At 43.4% G+C, this 22,390-nt stretch overlaps 1 protein-coding gene across 4 annotated transcripts in view; it reads left to right on the plus strand.

Annotated features, from left to right (window-relative positions):
• Positions 1 to 22,390, plus strand: part of PPP3CC (protein phosphatase 3 catalytic subunit gamma) — an 85,991-nt gene that overhangs the window by 19,742 nt on the left and 43,859 nt on the right. The window lies entirely within an intron of this gene.

Here is a 22,390-nt window from a genome sequence, read left to right on the forward strand (position 1 = left end):
TTAATAGTCCCACCAACACAAGTTCCAAGAATCTTTAGGGTGGCTTGCAACATATAAAATATCCTCTTAAAATGGCAGCAATAAAATACCATACATTAAGATCAGGGGACACCCTCCCCATTTACAGTAAAATCAGCAGCCCACCCATTATGGTGACTCGTGCTTTGGGAGGCATTATGGTATTGAGGAACTTGCCATACAATCTAATTCCACATTGATATCGTCACTTGTCTATGATGTTAGAAATCAGAATGCATTGGGCAACAAAACAGTTCCCACATATTTAGCTGCCTCTGTTTAAAGCAAGGAAGGAAGGAAGGCTCCTGGCTTAGGAAGCAAGGCTGTAGGAAGTAGGGCAGGGTGCTGGCTTAAAATAGTCCTGAAGGCTGGCCTCTGTTTGTGATGAACTGAGCTATTTAGGTAAATCCTAGAGTCATGGTGGGGGTAGAGCTGTATGTTAATCTAAAGATATTAGCTAATAGTCTAGTGCAGTTAAAGGGCTGGGTTCACCCCCACTTTCCTTCCTGTTGTGGACTTTCCAATCCACCCTATAGTGTGTTGAGTACTGCCACTGTTTTCAGGTTGTTTGGTAAGGTTAATGTCTTGCATAGTAATGGCATTAGGCGTGTATAAAGCTGTTAAAGCAAAAGGATCAGCCTCCTTAAAAAGCGACAGCAACAACACTAGTTTATAATGCATGCCTTCTCTCCAGGACCAGGCTGGCAGTCCAGCATGGTTGATGAGCTGCGCAATGAAAAAGGCGTGGGCAAGGAGAATGTTGAGGGACTTTGAAGGGGATGGGTGTGCTGGGTCTGTCTGAGCAGCCAGAGAGGCCTCTGGCATCAATGTCATAGCTTGGTGGGATCACAAAATGAAAAGCAGGAGTGGGAGGGAACTTAATGTAGGCAGAAGATCCTGCAGGATATGGCAGAAATTGGGAGGAGGAAGGATAAAACGCTGCTCTGCTGTTTAAGTTCTTTAACAAGTGGTGGGTGGGAGTGTTTGTTACACTCTTTGGTTTTCCAGTTCCTGAAGGGTAATAATTCCCTGACGTATCTAGTAACTTTTGTCTCCTGTTTGAAGGCTAGGCTTGGGTCTTGTTGTACTCCTCCAAATGACTAGTGAATGCTAGTCATCTTGAATGTTGCTTTAAGGCAGTGGTTCCCAAACATTTTCAACTGGCAGCTTGCTTGATCTACTGGACCTTTGGCTGCAGCTGCCCATTAGGGAGACAATCCTATACATCATATAGGGCGGCAGGATTCTGCGGCTCCCCTGGCTGGTTTCCACAGCTCCCCAGGGAGTCATAATTTGGGAATCACTGCTTTAAAGAATCCATTGTTCTGAGATTTCTGACATCAGTTCCTACTTTTCCATGTACATGTTCCAAATCCTAACTGGAAGCTGCTGCCCAGCAAATTTCAAATGAAGAAATAACCCCGCATAATCCAAGGCTCTGCCTTGGATCTTCTCAGTTTTTTTTTTTTTTTTTTTGGCAGTTAATTGTTTGAGCAGTTAATTGATTGAGCAAGTCATTGCTTGGTCATGATGTCTGGGATGTTATACGTTGCTTCCCTTGGTCAGAGAGCAGCTAAGAACATGTTTTGGTAGCAAATACCCCAAAGTTAATTTATTGTAAATAAATGCAGAGATTGAATAAAGTTTAGAATACAAACACAAAATTAATAGGTTATGATTAAAACATCTAGAAATGCATAAAAATGTCAGACAAGCCCTGCTGAACCAGGCTAGCGGTCTGTCTGCTCCAGTGTCTTTCCCCTACAGTGGCAGCCCAAAGACTTCTGAAACCCAGCAGGCTATAAGAGCGAACAGAGCTGCACACCAATCAAAATTCGCTCAGTCCAAAAGAAAGCTTGTACCCTTTTAATATTTTGATATCAAGGAGTGAACCCAAGCTCTGTGCAAGTATTTAAAAATAGTTTTCATCTGTGGGATGCTGCTATAGTTTCATTAATTGTTGTCCAATATCAACAGTACTTCTTTTGCTGTGAACTCTTGTGGTAATAACCAATGTGATATGCAGTCTTTCCAAGATTGTGATTATGATTCTTGACAGATTTAAGAATCCCTGCTTTTGATGAAGGTCAAGAGACCAAATTATGAACCCGGAAGTCACGGGTTTGAATCTCCTGCTTATGATCTCACCAGGTGGCCTTAGGTGAGCCACTCTCTCTTGGCCTCTGCTCCTGTTTAGCTGTTGTGGTGAAAGCCCACAGCAGGATCTGAAAGCAACTACCCTCCCCTTTTGCTTGCTTTCTAGCAACTGATATTGTGAAGGGTACTTTGAAGTTGGAGGTTCCCTTTAGCTGCTCTGCTTAAGAGCCACTGAGTCTTTCTTCTTCATGAACATGTTCAATATTGTGTTGAGGCCATCAAAGTTGGTGACCATTGCAACATGTTTTAGTAGCAAATACCCCAAAGTTAGTTCTGTATTGTGTGAAGAAATGAGTTTGTTTTTTTTGTCCTGGGCCTGAGCCTTCTACTAATCGGTTGTATTTGCTGATGCCAAGGTGCTTTCGTATTATGTATTATTCCCTGCTACTGTAAACAAGAGTTTTTTGTTCAGGAATGCAGCACCACAAGATGATGTATGCAAAACACTTTGAATGCTCTGCAAGGCACTGTATGAATGCTAAGTAGTAGCATTTATATTAAAAGTAGTGTTTGTCAGGTACTGTGTTCCATGGTCAGAAAGAGAAGCCTGCCCTTTTAAACTCAACTTGAGCTAGCAACTCCACAGATTGTCTTTAGAGAAACTCTCTGGATTAAAGCCAGGCCCACATACATGTGTGCTTATGTTGCCAGTGGACAGCATGGGAGAAGTGGAGTGGGGAGGGCTTGTTCCCACAGTCAGGCTTGGTTTTAGAGGTGCTTGGAAAACAGCAGGACCTCTCACTGTTTTTTGAGTGGCTCTGAAACTCTGCAGTAATGGAAACAAGACCCACAACCAAGGTATAATAGCAGATTTTCACTGGCTACCAAGACCAGCCAAAATTTGTGTACCCTTGGCAGTACTGTTTCCTGTCTCTTTTGAAAGCTGTATTAAATGCATGTTTACAAGAACCTATTTCTATCTGATCTTATCCAGAATTCTATCACTGATCTTTTGATTATATGCACCAGAGCAGTAATAGATTCTCATAACAGCGGTTGATCTGTGCATTGCTCAGGGTTAATGGTTATTTCACAGGGGGACTTTTTCTCCTGGTGTTTGTACAAGCTCCTCTTGTACTTGTTTCACTTTGGAGAAATAAATGGCAGTTCATGATGCTTGTGACTCTTAGAAGTTCACCTCATTCTGCTCCTGGTATGATGGTCAGCTGAACCCATGACTCTTGGGTTATGAAACATAAGTTTTTAAACAAGCCTCGATGGTCACTTCAGGAAATGTGAACTTCTTCCTAATGCTAGTCATGTGATTGACTAGGAAACGTGTAAGCAGTTTACTCCATTCTAGTTTTTTTGCAGTTGCTGACCTCCGTTCCACACTGTGTTATATTGACTAACAGTGCTGGGGCCAGTAGGTCAACCCTGCTAGTGCACGCATAGCATCAGTTGTGGCCCTCAGCACGTTTGAAGGCATGCAATATATCAACCTTTATAAAGCTAAGCAACTCAGAGTCTGGTCATTAGTGGGTGGGAGACCACTTGGAAACTATCCATTGCCTTTAGTTCCACCACAAGAGAAGGATGGAGTATCAGTGAAATATAAATTTGCTGAGGACTGTACAATTGAAATGGTCCCTGCTTCAGAGGGCTTAGTCTGTGTAGTTTAGACTGCAGTCAACATTGGCTGGATAACGGCATTTAGTGGATAAGTTTTCAGCTCTTGTTCAGTGTTTTGGGTTTCTTTTGAGGGGGAGGGAATAGGGGATTGAATAATAATTAGGTCGCTCTTGTATAGAACACGTAAGTAATGTTATAATTTGCTGCTAAAGTGATAAGGCAAATATAATATGCTTGGGCATGTTCCCTCATTTTCTCTACTGACTACCTTCAGGTGGTGGAGGAGAAGACCCACCCACTGAAGTCACATGGAGCAAATGCTTTATGTGAAAGGCCAAGTTGCACTTTTCTCCTACCTCCTCCTCCTTTTTTTTTTTTTTTTTTTTTTTGATGGGGTGAATTTCATGAACTGAGTCTCCCTGCAGACCTCCTACCTTGAATATTATCTCAGGTGGGCAGAGGAAAGGATGTGCCTGTGTGCACTACTCCTCCATAGTGCAAAGAGGACTATGGCTTGGGTTATATGTGCGACCCAGACATTGTTCCTGTCAATTCAGTTTGGAATGAAATGCTGAAAATGCTCAGTTACCTGAACTGTAAGGTGACTTAAGATAAACAATTGTAGCTTTTCAAACCCTTCTAGCTTTTCAAACCCTGCCCAAGAACCTCAAGCAATGTTCTGCTTGTTGTACTTGAAAAACAGATGGGGGCAGCTAGCTTGAGGATTCTTGAGCTTTCTGCCTCTTTGTCACATCCGAGGGAGGCTCCAACAATTTTGACCATTTTGCAGTCAGGCAGCATCTGATACTTGCACATAAAGTCGTTGTTTGAGGTGAAGAGAGTTGTTCAGAAATGGTTAATGGGAGCCCAACTTGCTCTGTGTAACTTTTCCTTCAGGACTGACTGGCTGATCCCCTCCTCCTCGCTTCACAGTTGGCACTGCTCTCTGTGGTGCATGCTGCTGATGGTTGCTTTGTTTAGATTTCTTGTATGGAGGTGGTCATTGTGCGCCTCCAAGCTGGCTTGGCTTTCTTTGACAAGCATGAGGTGTGCAAAGTTGTCTTCAACTTCAGGAACCTGAAGAAAGTGCATTCTCTTCTTCCCGCTTCCCTGACCCAGCTGCTGAAAGGGCCAGAACTGTATTTGCAAGCAGGTGGAGAAATTCATTCGCTGCAAACAAAAGTCTCCACTGTTTTATATAAATATACATTAATGATCTATTATTGGGCTAGCTGTCAGCTTGCTAACCTTGTGAAAGCAGGTGGTGAGTTTCCCAGCCTGCTGACATCTAGGAATCCCGTCTGGTCTTCTCTGGGTAGCTCCCTTTATAAAGTAGGTGGCACTGGGCATTGTGCCTCTTCCTGTTCTCTCTTTCTCTCTCCCGCCTTCTGCCAAGGTTAGGAAAGTTGGCCAGGGCAGACATCCAATCCGATCAGACCAATGGAAGGAAGATGGCTCTAGCTACTGGCAGGCATGCTGCTGAGTGATTGTTTTGGAGTTGCCAGTGTATTTTTAACTGCGAAAAGGTCTTGGGACCTGTGCTGTCCCAAAGTTTGTTCTAAAACGGTGCTTCAGATTTCTGTTGGCTTTTTCTTTGGGGCAGGTGGTGGTTTGCATATGCAGCCAAGGCCTTTGTGACCCTATGTATTCAAGCATGGGCAACACCTGGCATTGATGTCCTGAGCAGTGGCAAAGGGGGTGCAGGGGGTAGTGGTTGCACTGGGCATCAAGCTTTAGGGGGGCAACAAGCTGAGCTTGACACTAGTGACCAAAATTGTGAAAATCTTGGTATGTATGAATAATACCATCATGATATATATCATTGGAAAGGTGATTTAATGTAGAATGCAATGCAACAAACTGAACCGGAATATCTGTGTTCTTTCAGAAGTTATGGCCAATTAACCAGAAAATGAAAACACAACTGCCTTGTGGAACAAAAAGTGTTCCAAACTCCAAACAGACCTATGAGACTGATTGTTCTTAGTGCCAATGAGATGTTGTTATGATACAGCATGGAACCAATAACTTTATTTACTTAATTAAATTTGATTTTGTCATGCAGGGTGGGCTACAAAATCTTCTTTGACTCCAGGTAGCAGATACCGTATTTTTCGCTCTATAAGACGCACCTGACCATAAGACGCACCTAGTTTTTAGAGGAGGAAAACAAGAAAAAAAATATTCTGAACCAAATAGTGTAATAAAATATGTCTCTCCGCTGCTCTGTTTCCATGCTCCTTAGCATATTTTACTACCTCTAGTTTAAAAGGAATTTTATATGCTAGCCTTTTCTGCTTTATCATCCTTGCACTGGTAGAATGAGGTACTGTAGTATTTTTCTGCAAGTGCATTGTCACTAAGCTCTGAATATTTGCATTACCATTGAGCGCCTGCATTTGCATTACAATTTGCATTTGCATTACCATTGCATTTGCATTTGCATTACCATTGAGCACAGGCAGGACCCTGGTCAGGGGCAGAAGCACCTGCCAAGGAGACTCTGCTGCCCTGAGAACGCCTGCAGCTTTGCAGTATTCGCTCCATAAGACACACACACTTCCCCCCCCCCCACTTTTGGGGGGGGGAAGTGTGTCTTATGGAGCTAAAAATACGGTATATGCCTTAGCTATGCCACTGACTGGAGAGAGACAGCAGAGCAAGTGGGTGGTGAACTGCTGGGTGGAGGAGGTGGTTTCCTCCCAATTTTCACTTTTTAAAAAGCCTGGGCATGATGTCACTTCCGGTTGTGACATCACTTCCGGGGCAACATTTTGAACTTGGCACCGGGCGACATGATCATTAGCTGCGCCACTGGTCCTGAGAGTTTCATCTGCAGTTCAAATCATACTATTCAGGCCAGTGAGCTTTTCCAGTAATAAAATATGTAAGAATTGCCTGTCACATCTTGAAGTACACATTCTGCTTGGATTTCTGATGCTAAAACTGCCTTGTACTGCTGCTACAGAACTTCCCAAGGTTGTGGTGGTGGTGGAATGACCTATGTAGCTCTTGGTTCCTTCTTCAAACATGTGATCACCTGTGCATATTTTTCTCTTCTTTCATTCTCCCCAGTCATTCCTATACAATTCTACATTCTTCTGAACCTGTCTTTGTGATTCATAAAGCTGTAGGTCTATAGCAGGGGTGTCCAAAGTTTTTGGCAGGAGGGCCACATCATCTCTCTGACACTGTGTAGGGGGCCGGGGTGAAAGAGAATTAATTTACATTTCAAATTTGAATAAATTTGCATATGTTTACATAAATGAATTTATTAAAGATGAACTTATATGAATAAATGAGGGTCTTGCAATAGCTCAAGGCCTATAAAAGGCCTTGCACAAAGCAAGGCTGTCCTTTCCTTTGCTGCGTCACAGACATGAAACAGAAAGCAGTGGAGGGAGCCCTTGTCCCACAGCTCGCGCGAGAGGTCAAGCAGTCGCCCTTACACTGAGAGCAGTTGCGTTAGGCCAGTGCGGGCTCCAACAAATCTCTGGAGGGCCAGAGGCTCATTGGAGACTGGGGCCTCCCTGAGGGCTGCATTGAGAAGCCTCGAGGGCCGCATGTGGCCCCAGGGCCGGGGTTTGGGCACTCCTGGTCTATAGGGCACCACAAGTCAGTGTCTGTCTGTCTGTCTGTCTGTCTGTCTGTCTCTCTCTCTCTCTCTCTCTCTCTCTCTCTCTCTCTGTGTTGCAAAAGACTGCTATAGCTGCCCCTCTGGAATCTATGCTTTTTTGACTCTGCCATTTTTATTTTTTTTTGGATTATGGAATTTTTCTTTAAGGATAGAATATTTTGGTGTGCAATAAATATACACTGCTTTTTAGCTATCTAAGAAATGTTTTGAACTTTTTCCTCCTATGAGAGCGGCTTCAGGTTTTGTGTAGGGATTGTGCCAAGGAAGCAAATTGTACTTTGTACTCCTAAGAGCCAGGTTGGCATAAATTACAAAGTGGGCATGGCAGAGTTGTGTGACTTTTAGTGCTGTTACTAAGAACCCATGGAATGGGCTGAAAACGTTCTGCCTTTTTTCCCCCAAGAGAAGAGAGTCCACACCCATATTCGTTTGAATAAATGCCTTACTTTATTTACTCATTTTTATTCCAATTTTAATTAAAAATGCCAAAGCAGCTTACCAAAATACAGTTGTAGAAAAGTAAAAACATTCAGCTAAATAGGCAGCAGTCAAGCACACCAGCAATTAAAAGCCTTTCAGAAGGAAAAATGTGTTCACCAGTCAAGTTGCCTAGGGAGCAAGAGAATTCTGCAGCGTGATCACCAAAAAGGCCCTGTCTCTTCTGATATCCACCGTCTGAATTTTCATTAGCAGCAGGCTAGAGAGCAAGGCCCCTGTGGGTGTTCTCAAGGCCCAGGAAGACTCGTGTAATTGGTTGCTTACCTGGGTAAAGGAACAAGTGTCACTGAGTGAGTATTTGATTGGCAAACAGTGCAACCCTGTGATTGCTGCACTCCTGGCTTTAGTGCTTTTATTTTCCTGGCCTGGAAAGGCTTTTTCTAACCTGACAACTACATTGGAGGGGGACAGACAGCAGTACAGGACAGAGCAGAGACGTTGGTGAATGCTGACTAAAAGGTCTTGCTTGCTATTTAATGGAAACTTATTTGATTTTTACCCCATCTTTCTCCCCAAGGGGAGACAAAGGTACGTGTGGTCTGTTGGTAAAAGTAGTCTTTCTGTTCTACTGGCCTCAAGTTGGGGAGTAAACATAGGAACTTTATAGAGCAGTCAGGCCCTTCTCACTGTAGGTGCTGATTGACAGATCTGGATGTCCCTGGAAGGTTTCATAGACAAAGTGAGGAAGCCGGAACAGTCAGGTTGCATCATACATGCACTTCACAGGTACAGTATAAGCACTTGGCAAACAAAAGACAAAAACAACAGTTTAAATAGCACTGGTGATTCCACTCCCTTTTATGTCCCAGAGAGAGCATGAGATGAGAGAATGAATCTGCCGTTCCCTCAGTCATCTCAGTTCCCACATGTCTCTCACAGTACGATTTTTAGTTTTTAAAGTCGGTATGTATTTTTCAGATTTATGGGTAATTTTGACTATACCCTGTTCTTGGGCAGATGGAGATGCACTTTGGATTGCTCAGAGTTGGGCCAGAGGGGACCCAACTGGGTCCTTGTATCACCCAGTTCCTTCTAGTTGTAATGCCAACCCCTGGCAATTTATAGTGGTGGTGCTGCAGTGCAACTGAATCACGCCAGCAGTTCTGGCAGTTTGCGAGATTTCATGGTGACACAAGAACTAAAGTGTATTGGCCCTGTAATCAGAGTCCAAGGTTCTGAAGCCTTGTTTGTAGCTGTTAGGTCTTGCAGACTTGCTTTGTTGTTTTAAAGCAGAGGTATTCTTTGCCCAGTTTTAAACCAAGAGTTTCTTTACTGTGCTCTGCTGCATCTATGGTATATATACTTATGAGTTTCAGTTTGATAGATGTCTGTTACTTTTTGCCGTAGTATAGATTACATATTCAGTTTGATCCCAGTGGACCCCAAAATAAAACTACTTTGAAACTTCTGAATGTACAAGGCAAAAAGGGGCTGTTTGGTTGACTTAGTCCACTTTTGTCAGGGCTGTTTTCCTAATGAGTCAAACTGGGGCAATTGCCTCTGGGAGCGGATTATCAGAGAGCAGGGCAGCAGCGTGAGAGCACCCGCTGACTTGTTCCAATTTGAAAAAGAGGTGGGATGAGTGCAAGAGGAAGTAGAAGAGAGGAGAGTGATGCTATAGCCCATCACTCTTCTTCCTTGTCCCCTTTCTTCTTTTCAAATTCAAGTGAGGCAGTGCATAGGTGCGACAGGCAGTTACATACTGCCAAACCAGGTGACTGAAGAAGCAGTGACAGCATATGGCACCCCACCTCAGAGGCTTGTTGAACTGCCTCTGGGCTTGTTTGAAGGCAGTTCTAAGTTAACCCATTTCTGCCTAACCCACAGGTGTACACATTTGATCCCTGTTGCATATATGCAATGTTGGGCAAAAATGGCTTTAAGGTAGAACACAGAGCGGCACGCACTCACAGTGTACTAAAGGGATGCCATAGGAATGGAATGCTGGCTCAGAAGTTGCTCTACTGGGCCTCTAGACAGAATTTAAGCACTGCCATTTTGAGAGCTTCTGACTAGAAAAATAGCACAGTACAGGCCTGAGATAAAATACCTTGACTACAACCAACCACAGTGTCTATTTTAAGGTAGTGCACTTTTCCTGATTAAACTCTAGTGAAGGATTCTCCATCTTACCTACCCTTCCTCCTCCTGTCACCATGGCAGGTTTTATTTATTTATCTCTTGCCAATTCAGCTGCATTAATTAAATGTACCTGTATCTATACCACACTTTTTTCAGGAAATCCTCTTTAAAAAGATGTAAAAGAGCCACTGGAAAAGATTCTATGTTGCAGTGAATGCAGTTCTCTTGCTGCTGAAGAGAAAAGAATCACCCTTTCAAAGATGCCTCTTTACTCACTTAGCCGGGCTTTTGACTTAGTCCAGGCTTGCAAGGAAATTTGGAGTATTTTTTAAAGTCACAAAAGAACCATGACACATGTATAAGAATGAGCAATTAAAATCATAACACAATGGAACCAACCATAAGTACAGGAGTGAAATCAAAGCAGTAAAATGAGTCCCATGGCAAGGGAGAATGGGGAGGAACACAAGCTCTATATGCCTCCTCTTGATCCAGTAAAAATGCAGAAGTGCTGATCCTGCAAGTAAAGATTTGTAAAAGAACTGGAACCTTCCCTGTCCAGATTAGGATAGCCTGCTTCCCAGTTCTCAAATGTTGGTTCTAATTTCATTTTGTTGTCCAGTTCTCCTCACTCCATCCTAGAGTTGCCATTGGAATTCCAAAAGTGTGCTGGTTTTCACTCTTCAGTCTTATACCTATGTTCTTATCTTTGCAGAGAAAGGTACATCTAATTTGAAAACTAGTTGGACTAATCATGCATTTTACTTGCCAAAAATATGCCCACTGCACACGTGTGCTGGCAGATGTCTACTGAAATATAGCACACTGGAGTGCAGTGAGCACATTGTATTTCAGTACATACTTGACATGACTGATCTACAAAATTCCTTTTGCTTCAGGGGTGTGGGAAGGATCTCTCTGTCACTTGCTTAATGTTCTAGTCAGAAAGACTTGGCAAGGGATTAAGACGTTCAGCCAAGGTTGCTCTTGCTGGCAAGGATTCTTTATACCCAAATAAAGAGTGATGGGAGGACCTGTCTTGTAGGTGGTTCTCAATTGCTGCATTTTAACCAACTGGGCTGGTCAAATGCCTTTCTTAGTAGCCTCAAGTGACTCAAAATCTATCTGTTGGAGGGCTTCATAGTTCAAGATTAACTTGCCTCTAAAATCTTATCAAATAGCTTTTCTGTTTTCTGAGTCTGTAGCATGCACTGCTAACTCACATTTGATAGTACAGCCAGGAGAATGAAAGCTATATTTGTAAATAGCTACCTGCCTGATCATCTGTGGTCACCAAGAATCTGCTGTAGGGGACCAGGCAGAGAAGCATTTTTCCCCCTTCAGATTATCCTAAATAACAAACCTAGGTACATTTAAGCGAGAGGGCTAATAAAAATGTTTGTGAGCTTGCAACTTATCGTATTTCTGAGGTGTAACAAATACTAGAGCCCCCACATGTGTGTAAGGATCTGCGTTTCTTTGTGGCTTGTTAAACAGGCCTCTTCTGCAGAGTATTTTGGAGACTAATGGAGGGGCTGCAAGTGAAGTAAACTAGACTTCTGTGCCTTGTTATGTGCTGACAGTTGCTTTAGAAGGTAAAGATTATTCATGGGATAGGGGACTCTAGCTATAAATACAACAGCAAATTAAACACAGGTTTGAATCTGATCAGCTTAAATGTGAGGGGTCAGGCTAGGTTCAACTCAGTCTTCCATTCAGTCTGGCAACGCTAAAGAACTTAACATGGTTTCAAGTTCTGCTGTACCTTATAGCTCTTGCTAAATTTGATAAACCATTGTCTGTATATTCGTTGAAGAATTGACTTTTCTCATGCACTTTGTTGCTTCATCTCTTCTGTTGCTGCTCATTGTAGACTTAGGGCACAATTCTATCCAATTTTCCAGCACTGGTGCAGTCACAATGTAGCCCCAAGGTAAAGGAACAATGTTCCCATACCTTAAGGAGGTCTTTATGACTGCTGCCCCACCACAAGATGTTGTGCATACCCCATTGGCACAGCTGCATTGGCTTTGGAAACTTGGATAGGATTGGGCACTAAGTCTATGTTTTTATTTGTAACTTACATTATAAGATCAAAGGCACATGTAACAGAAACAAAATACTCCCAGCAAAGCAAACTTAAGGCAAGAAAAATAGTCAACGATGTCTTGGCATTTGTTGTCAGTGGTCACAATAGTCACAAAAGAGAACCAGGTTGAACCAGTCTTCCAGTTTCCGCTCCCCTCAAAAAGACCAGATACAAGTTTAATGGAATAACTCACAAACAAGTCCCGAATGTCCTCAGTCTTGGCCCCCCACTGGTGGTTCTGCAGGGCGTCAGTTAGCTTCAGTAACTGCTTTCAGAGTTCATCTTTAATATTCGCTTAATAAAATTAAGTTGTGAAGGATTGTCAGGCCTTTGGCATTGAGTAGAGTCAAATGATTCCTCAGACAAGACTCTTGCTCAGAGAAAGTCTCAGGTGGCAAGAGGGAGGCAAGCTGCATTGCACATTTTAACTACAGAACTCTTTTTGGGGAGAATCTGAAACCTGGTTACTCAATGTGGATAGAAAAGGGAAAGTTCAATGTTGGATGAGAGAACCTAACGTGAGTAGAAGTTGCCATCTTGTTTTTCACCCTGGCTAGCCATTTGCTTCCAGAAACTCACCAACAGACCATGTGAACAATAACTCTCAAACAGTTGATACTTGGTGGTATCCTGCCTCTAAACGGGGCGAGTCTAGTTAGTCATTATACCCAATATTTATTTATTGTATTTATCACATTTTATACCACCCTTCCTCCATGAGGCTCAGGGTGGCATACAGAGTTTCTTCCATCCTTTTGTTCTCACAACAACCCTGTGAGGTAGCTGAGACTGAGAGATAGTGACTGGCCCAAGGTCACCCAGGGAGCTTCATGGCTTGATTTGAACCTGGATATTCCAGGTCTACGTCCAACACCGCAATCACTACACCATCCAGGCTCCTCCACCTGTGAATCTGCGTATTGCTTGTTAGAGCTGTCTAAGTCAGTTGCTATTGCTACGTCTTCCATAAATTAATTGTGCATTGTGTGAAGGAGTCTTTCTTCTTTTTAAAATTTTTTTTTATTAATTTCCAAAAACAAATATAAACAAACACACATAACACAGAAAAAAAAAACATAACACACTTCACTACATACACAAAAAAAGGGTGCAGGAAATCATATATCCTTATTATATATCACTAAAATTAATAATCGTTACATATCTCCTAATCAATTTCCTCTTCTAAATTTACCTCTTAACATCATTTTTCATTCGTCATTCGTCTATCATATCATATCAAATATAATGTATATATATAATACAGTCATCTAAATGCCCTGTCATATATTTCTAAAACTTCATTTTCAACCAAGCATAAAAGGGTTTCCATTGCTCCATTTGTGTCGGTTTTCGTTGTTGGTCCAAAATTTCTGACAGTCTGTCCATTTCCGCCACATTCATTATTTTCTCTATTAAGTCATCTTTCATCAGTATTCTAAAGTCCTTCCAATATCTAGCATATAAAATCCTTGCCACAGTTAAAATCATAATAACCTTCATCACCTTGAAGCAGGCGATGGTTTGCCCCCTCCTGAAGAAGCCCTCCCTGGATCCCACTAATTTAAACAACTTTTGGCCAGTCTCGAATATCCCATTCCTGGGCAAGGTGATTGAGCGGGTGGTGGCGTCCCAGCTTCAGAGGGTACTGGAGGAAACGGATTATCTGGACCCATTCCAATCTGGCTTCAGGCCGGGGTTCGGGACGGAGACTGCCTTGGTTGCCTTGGTGGATGACCTTCGCTGGGGAATGGACAGGGGGAGTGCGTCCCTGTTAGTCCTGCTGGACCTCTCAGCGGCCTTCGACACCATCGACCGTGGTGTCCTTCTGGGTCGGCTGGCCGGGTTGGGGCTTGGAGGCACTGTTTTGAAGTGGTTCTGCTCCTTCCTGGCTGACAGATCCCAGAAGGTGGTGCTGGGGGACACCTGTTCGGCACCCCAGCCTCTTAGGTTTGGGGTACCGCAGGGTTCCATCTTATCCCCCATGCTTTTTAACATCTACGTGAAGCCACTGGGAGAGGTCATCCGGGGGTTTGGAGTGGGTTGCCATCAGTATGCTGATGACACCCAGTTTTATCTCCCCCTGATTCTGAGGAGGCGGTGGGGTCCTGGATCGCTGTCAGGAGGCGGTTAGGGGCTGGATGTGGGCGAACAAGCTGAAATTAAATCCGGATAAGACAGAGGTGCTCTTGCTTCGGAAATCCACAGCTCGGATACTGGACTATCGTCCTGCTCTGAATGGGGTTGCACTCCCTCTGAAGGAGCAGGTCCGCAGCTTGGGGGTTCTCCTGGATCCACAGCTGCTCCTGGAGTCCCAGGTGGCGGCGGTGGCCAGGGGAGCCTTTGCTCAGCTTCGGTTGATTCGCCAGCTGCGACCGTACCTGAGCTGCGCGGACCTGGCCACAGTAACCCATGCCCTAGTGACATCTAGATTAGATTATTGCAATGTGCTCTACGTGGGGCTGCCTTTGACGACAGTCCGGAAATTACAATTAGTACAGAACGCGGCTGCTCATGTGGTGGCTGGAGCACATTGGTTTGACTCTGTCGAGCCGTTGCTTCGGCAGCTGTACTGGCTGCCGGTTCTGTTCCAGGCCCAATTCAAAGTGCTAGTTTTGACTTTTAAAACCCTTTACAGCTCGGGTCTGGGGTATTTGAGGGACCGCCTCCTTCCTTACAATCCTGCCCGGGCTCTTAGATCATCGGGGGGGGGGGCCCTTTTGACTGTGCCACCACCAAGAGATGTGAGAGGGGCGGCGGCCAGAAAGAGGGCCTTCTCGGTGGTGGCCCCCGAACTTTGGAATACCCTCCCCTTAGAACTGAGAACTGCTCCCTCTTTGCTAACATTTCTACGTGGACTGAAGACCTTTTTATTTCAAAAAGCTTTTAATTGTTGACAGGCTAGCTGGCTTTCTTGCTTTTTTATATGAGAATCCACGGGGTTTGTTTTCAGATTTTTAATTATTTGTAAATTGTTTTTAATGTTGTATTTTTAATTGCTGTAAGCCGCCTTGTGTGCCCTTTGGGCATAAAGGTAGGATATAAATTAATAAAATAATAATAATAATAATTAGGTACACATTGTTTTCTTTATCTATAACGTCTAAAGTAATATTGAGCAAAAATAATTCAGGTTTCAGTGGAATAGTAGATCCAACAATCTCTTGTATTAGATTTCTTACCATCCTCCAATAAATTTGTGTTTTTTTACATGTCCGCCACATGTGATAAAACATTCCTTCTGTACATTTACATTTCCAACAACTATTTGATATATTCTGTTTAATTTTTACCAATCTTGTTGGTGTCATGTACCATCTATAAAACATTTTATATACATTTTCTTTGAAATTTGTTGATCTAGTAAGTTTGATATTACGCTTCCAGATCTGTTCCCATTGATTTATTGTGATATTATGGCCTATGTTTTGTGCCCATTTTATCTTGTGTGAAGAAGTCTTTCCTGAATCTACTGCCAGTTCCACTTTATTGGATGACCTCAAGTTCTGGTTATTATGAGAGAGAGAAAAGGGGTTCATAAGAACATAAGAACAGCCCCACTGGATCAGGCCATAGGCCCATCTAGTCCAGCTTCCTGTATCTCACAGCGGCCCACCAAATGCCCCAGGGAGCACACCAGATAACAAGAGACCTCATCCTGGTGCTCTCCCCTACATCTGGCATTCTGACTTAACCCATTCCTAAAATCAGGAGGTTGCGCATACACATCATGGCTTGTACCCCATAATGGATTTTTCCTCCAGAAACTCATCCAATCCCCTTTTAAAGGCGTCTAGGCTAGACGCCAGCACCACATCCTGTGGCAAGGAGTTCCACACACCGACCACGCGCTGAGTAAAGAAATATTTTCTTTTGTCTGTCCTAACCCGCCCAACACTCAATTTTAGTGGATGTCCCCTGGTTCTGGTATTATGTGAGAGTGTAAAGAGCATCTCCCTATCCACTCTGTCCATCCCCTGCATAATTTTGTATGTCTCAATCATGTCCCCCCTCAAGCGTCTCTTTTCTAGGCTGAAGAGGCCCAAACGCCGTAGCCTTTCCTCATAAGGAAGGTGCCCCAGCCCCGTAATCATCTTAGTCGCTCTCTTTTGCACCTTACAATCCATGGGTTCTCAGTCCATGCTGTGTGTAATCATATGTATCTCAGTTCTGTCTTCACCACTCCATCTATTGGTAGTAGCTTCAAAACAGAATGAAGAAATGTACTTCATGCAGTATACAACTAATTTATGAAAGATGTACCAATGGCTACTAGCTTAGATAACTATCTAGTTTTCCCCCTAAGTTAAGACACCCCAAGCACCTTAGTACCAAGAACTTTCCTAATGGGGAAGGTGGATCATAGTTACCATTTCTTGCACTTTTCTAGCTCTACAATAAATATATATATTTTTAATATGGCTTTTGGATTGAGCTTAACTATCTCCAGTACAGTTTTTTCTGTCAGTCGTGTTTCATATCAGTAACTTACTGTTGATTTATAATTTGTTTCACACAGATGAGCTTGAGTCTTGCTTTCATCCTACATTTCTGCTTGGGTACCACAGCTGGAATTCCCATTATGAAGTCTCCTCGATATAATAGCACTTGCTGTTCCTCTCCAGTTTTTAGATTCTGAATTGTCCTGCGGGCCCAGTCTTGAAAATTCTCTTCTGTGTCATTTTCTAGTCCTAGTTCTTGGGTTTCATTTCTTGATATAGTCCACCTCTCAGAAAGCTCCATCACATATCAACTTGATATGGCGAATCATCACATGATGTGTGAAATGGTTCATCATGGATGTAACACCACAGAAGGTCCTTTCATATCTTCTTGTGTTATCCAGTCAGTGTATCCACTTCTTGTGTTATCTAGTCAGTGTTTTCCAGTAGAGTTTCCATAGTCAGTTGCCAGTCCTTAAAATGAACGGAAACTAAGGACCTGTGCATGTCAGGCACAAGGTGACAAAAACTGTCTGCTGGGAGCATTCACTCAAGCTGCAAGTCAAAGGCCTGTTGAATGAATGAAGAGGGAGGGAGGTTACATAGGCTTGTTGCCCTTTTCCAACCCAAGGAAAGGGAAACTAATCTACACTGTGGTTGTCAAGCTGCCTTTAATCGCTGTCAGGCAACTGGTGTAGAGGAAGTGGGACAGTTGCAGCCCTGTTGCTCAGGTAGGGAGGGGTGACTTTTCTTAATTATTCAAGCTGGGCTGGTGGGCAAGGAAGAGAACATAAACACTCTGCTGGTTTAGATCATGATGATGGATGTTGCATTTATGCACTTAAATCACCAAATTCACAAAATATCCTACTGGATTATGTTAGGAGTCCATCAAGTCCTGTATCCTGTTTTCAATGGGGATCATCTAAATGCCTTCAGGAAGCCAATGAGCTTGGTATGAATGCAACAAGTCTACCCCATTTTTTTGTCCCCCAGTAACTTGCTTTCAGAGAGGTGTCTCCAGACAAGAGGTGGCATCACCTTTCCCAACAGTGGTTCAGCTCTCACTGACAATAGAAAAATAAATTTTGCTGAGAGGTCTTGGTGACTGGGGGAGTATGGCAATAATGGAGAGAACTTCTTGTTACTGTTGCTTAGTGTAACTTTTCTGGAGTGTAGTGGGTAAGTCTTTATGAGTGTGACCGTCGAGTTCCCGATCTGTAAAATGGGCAAATGATGAAAGCCTGTCCTGTGTGGCTTTGAGAATAGATGAAGTAAAGATAAAAACCACTTGCTGCACAAAAATACTCTATAAGTGAATACTCTTGTGCTGCATTTTGCACGTGATCATCATATGCTGTAGGCAAGCCAAAAACAGCAAAAATAAAACTAGCAGTTTAACTCATTTCTGCCCAACCCGTAGGTGTGCACATTTGTTCCCTGTTGTGTATATGCAGCTTTGGGCAGAAATGGCTTTAGTAGTGCAGACAGTTCCTCCTGCCATTCTGCTTGCTAAACACATGCCCCGGAGGGAGCCCGAGATCAAAGAATGAAGCTGTTTGGTGGCCCCACTTGTGGCTCCTTCTTTCTAAGAGGCAGTATGCATTTTCCGGGTGTCGGAGGACTTTCAGTGCAAATTTGGCTATACACTATTTTGGCTTTATGCGCCAAGCCTGGAACATAGCCCTTGTGCAGGATGCAAGCCAACTGTACAAGCACATAATACAAAACATTTAGCACTGTTGGGCCGTTTCCAGTATTTGCCATCCTCGTAGCTGTTCTGTGTTAACTACTATTATGGCTTTGTGTGCTGTTGAAAGCTCACTCTCATGCCAAAACCTGCCATCACAGAGCAAGGTGGGTTTGTTGAGGATACCTTTTTTAAGGAAATGTCAAACTTCCAGTAGCTGCTCATTGGCAGACTATAAACTGGGGATGTCTAGAAAAGGGAGAAATCACAGGATATGGTTCCTTTTTTGGTTTGTACTAGCTGTTTTGTGTCTGCTTGCAAAATGTCTTTTTTTCCCCCCCTACAGAGAGCAGCCATCTTTGCAAGCAAGCAGCCGTAGTTTCTTCACTTGTACATCTAGGAACAATTTGGAAAAGGAGCTCATTTCTGCAAATGCACTGGGGTGAAATGGTAGTCACATCAAACAGGTGTCTAGAATGGGATACAAGCAGCTAAACTTCATGGATTTGTATATTCTAACGTGCCAGGATACAGGTTCTCCTTTGGCACAGTGACTGCGATGCGCAAAGAGAGAAGTTTATTAGGGTGTGTGCTGCTCTGTTGGGTTCTGTGCAGTAGGGGTATGTCCTGGTGTCTGCTTGACCGCTGTCCATGTTTCTGGTTGAGCACTGTGGCGTACAAGAAATGTCTCCTTAGGGCAGGCTCTGTTTTCCTTGGTATATCTCAACTCTGAGGCTCAAATTACTTGCTGAGCAGAGTTTTTGTTTTAAGCCAAGCAGTCTGGTCTGTGCTGAAATGGGCCCAGAGAATGACCCATGGAATAATGTTTGCTTAACCCTTTTCACTTGTGCCCTTTTAAAGCTCAAAATCCTTCTCCTTCTGCTCTGCTGCCCACTTGACTGGAAAGGTATACTGATTAATCAGACATTTTAAAACTGGATTAAACAATTCAAAGTTACAGTCATTGTGGTTTGAATTATAGTTGAACTGAGCCATTGTGTCCATGTATGTTGTCATCACATTTTTAAAAAGTCAAAAAGTGGGCTGTTGCAGAGTACCAGAGTAAAGTTTGTTTAGCTATCATGCAATTGTAAGACTATGGGCACAATCCTAACCCCTTGTGTCAGTACTTTCCAGCACTGGCATAGCGATGCCAATGGGACGTGTGCTGCATCCTGCAGTTGGGTGTCAATCGCGGAGGCCTCCTCAAAGTCAAGGAATGTTTGTTCCCTTACCTCAGAGCTGCATTGCCCATATGTCCGTGCTGGAAAGTGCTGGGTTAGGATTGTGCCCTATAGCAAATTGTAAAAATAGAGGCACTCAACATGTCAAATCTAAATAATTTAAACATACCCAAAACAGAAAACTCAGGATCAAGGCCAGCGGCATAACTGTAGAGCAGCAGATTTCAACAGGTGTGCCACAGGGGTTTAGGGAGGGTCATTTATTAATATGGGGATGTGAGCCAATCCAGCGGCAAGCGGTGCCTTGTCAATTGTCCAAAAACTTGTGGTACACCTTGACAATTTTAGCACCTTTTCAGAGTGCTGTGAGATGGAAAAGGTTGCTGTAAAGGGTTAAGTAGAGGCTCTGGGAGGAAAGAGGTAAGTATTAAAAGAGGCCAGTGCCATATGATTGAGAAATTTTTGTACTATGTTTAAAATGCACCTCATCTTTCAGGGTGGTGATGCAGCACACAGGATCTGTGGAAATAGCACAGAGGGAGTAAAATGCTCATCGTCTGATTAGAACCACCACCAAATGCACAAGTCCAAATTGTGCAGAATTGAATTGTGCAGCCTGTTTCTTTATTTAAAGCAAAAACCCAAAATGCAAGAGAGATTTGTTTTATTATAATGTTAAAGTTTTAGTTCTGCAGTAAAACATTCAGTCAGGCGCACAAGATAATATTTTGTTACACACAAACTTTTTTGTCATTTGGACACTTCTTTCTAATCACAGAATTGGAGGATAAAAATTAAGCCTTGTATTACATAGATGCGCAATGCCATCTGTCTGTGCGTCTCTCTTCAGCAATGCTTTTCTCTGCTCTCGGCACTGGGCTGGGGGGAGGGAATGTGATCTTTGCACCCTGGGTGAAATGTTTGCTGGATTAATAATGGAAGGGAGAAATACACTCTACATCCTTGTATGTATAGACGTTTGTAAAAGTGGGGGGTGGAGATGACCAAAGGGGTCAGACAGGTTCTCTACTGACGATGGAGACCCCTGCATTGCTAAAAACATTGAGGAGCTGAGAGGTGTGCATTTGTGCTCCCTTGTGCTATCAGAGAATATTGGCAGTATAGAGTAATATGCAACTATGAGCCTACAGCCAGCTGTGTCTGGGCATTTGGCTGAAGGGAGCAGAGGAAATGGACTCTGAGGAGGTGTGTGCACAAGCTCATGGTGAATGCCCTTGGTTGTTTAAAAGATGCACTTCCTGTGACATGAATTCCCCTACTTCCTGTGAATTCTTTTTGCATCCTGTGGTGGTAAAAATATACCGTTTTTCAACATCGACAAAAAGTTCACCAAGAGGTTTATACTGCCAAAGAAATAAAATGATGCTTCCCTGCCCAGAAAGGCTGTCAGTCTTTTTAATTTTTATTTGAAAGATACAGGAAAGATTGCAGCAAGTGGTCTTGAGAGGGATGCTGTGCTGGAATGAGTAGGGACAGTTGCTCTCCCCTGCTAAATATGAGAGGATCGACACTGTCAAAGGTGTCTCATGGCTCTGTTAGCAGTGGTCACCTGCATGCAAACAAGCAGTGGGGGCAGGAGGGGAAAACTTTTGTATTTAAAAAAACTGTACTGAAAAAGAGGAGGAAATTTGTTTTGGGGAAGCATTCACCTGGCCTGGCGGTTGAGAAACGTATTTCTTTAATTCTAAATTGTGATGGGAAGTTTCAATACAATACTGTTTAAACAATAACAACCATTCCTAGAGGCTCTCCCCACACATCTGGAGCTTTGTTGGGTTGGGAAATGTATTATTGGGAGGATAGTTTAGAGTAGAGAAGTAGTAGGAAGGAAAAAGGTTTAAACAACGCCTTCCTTCTCATTCTGCTACTTCTCCAAATCTCCCCCTTTCCAAATTGTTTTGCTCTAGGAAGAGCAGTTCTGGGTGCATGCATGTGTGCGTGTAATGTCACTAGGGCCCCCAGGCCACACTGGATGCAGTGTTAGGCATGTCATAGGACCCGGGACACTTATCTTTTTTGCTTGTAAATGGTGTATGCATCTAGTCTAAGTTAGAATGACAGCATGACAATGTGGAGGTTTTAGCCCTACTCCCCTCCTTGGTACTGTCCCAGTCTGCATTGGGCACATGCACCTACTTACCTTGACATGGCTGCCTTTGCCACTTGGCCTTTAGTGTGTGTGGTGATGAGCCCGCTGTTCAATCTTCCTGTTGACTGAACTCATTAGGTTGCCTCAGACAAGCTCTGGGTATGTGCACTTGCTCTCTCCCCCTCTCTCTGCTGCCTTTCCTTCCCCATTTCCTCCCCATTTGCAGTTATGGGGTAATACCTTTTGTGGCTTGCAGAGATAACATCTATTTTGTGCTTTGAATACAATATAAATCACAAGTAGTATTGCCTGTAAAGTAGCTTCTGCCTCCATGCACTTTGTATGTAAAGACGGGAAAGCGCTCTGTTTAGTGAAGTGTGATCAGGCTGTGTATTAATGAGAAGTCCTCTCTAACTTCGCAGGCAGTAGGTCCAAAAGGACAGGGACATGTGTGGTTCAGTCCTGCGTAGAGCCACACGGCTGTCTAAAAAAATAGGTATTTTGTAGAGGTGTAAGTGTATTGTCCTTTGTAGGCCTGTAGCCAGCACTAATGTTTGAAGTGGCTTGTGTGTGGGATCACCAAAGTACTCACAGCAGTAGCACAATGATGGCAGAGAAGCAGTGCCCTTCAGATATAGATATTGGAGACAGCTAAGTTTTTAAATCTGCATATCACAGATGGCATATCACAGTGGCATATCACAATCTTCATTTGCTGTAGAGTTCCAAGAGCTCTCCTGTTAATTCTCACTTGCCTCTGTGTCTGTCCTCATCTCTGTGACCTAGCTGTTTTCTGCCTAGTGTTTTTAGTCACAAGAGCAGAGGTTTCTAGCACATTTGCCCTGTGCTGTGATTGCTTATGCACCCATTTCCTTGGGGCTCCACTGATCATGCTGCTGTGCCCATTGACT

The sequence above is a fragment of the Tiliqua scincoides genome, chromosome 11, assembly GCF_035046505.1.
Source record: "Tiliqua scincoides isolate rTilSci1 chromosome 11, rTilSci1.hap2, whole genome shotgun sequence".
Lineage (NCBI taxonomy): Eukaryota > Metazoa > Chordata > Lepidosauria > Squamata > Scincidae > Tiliqua > Tiliqua scincoides.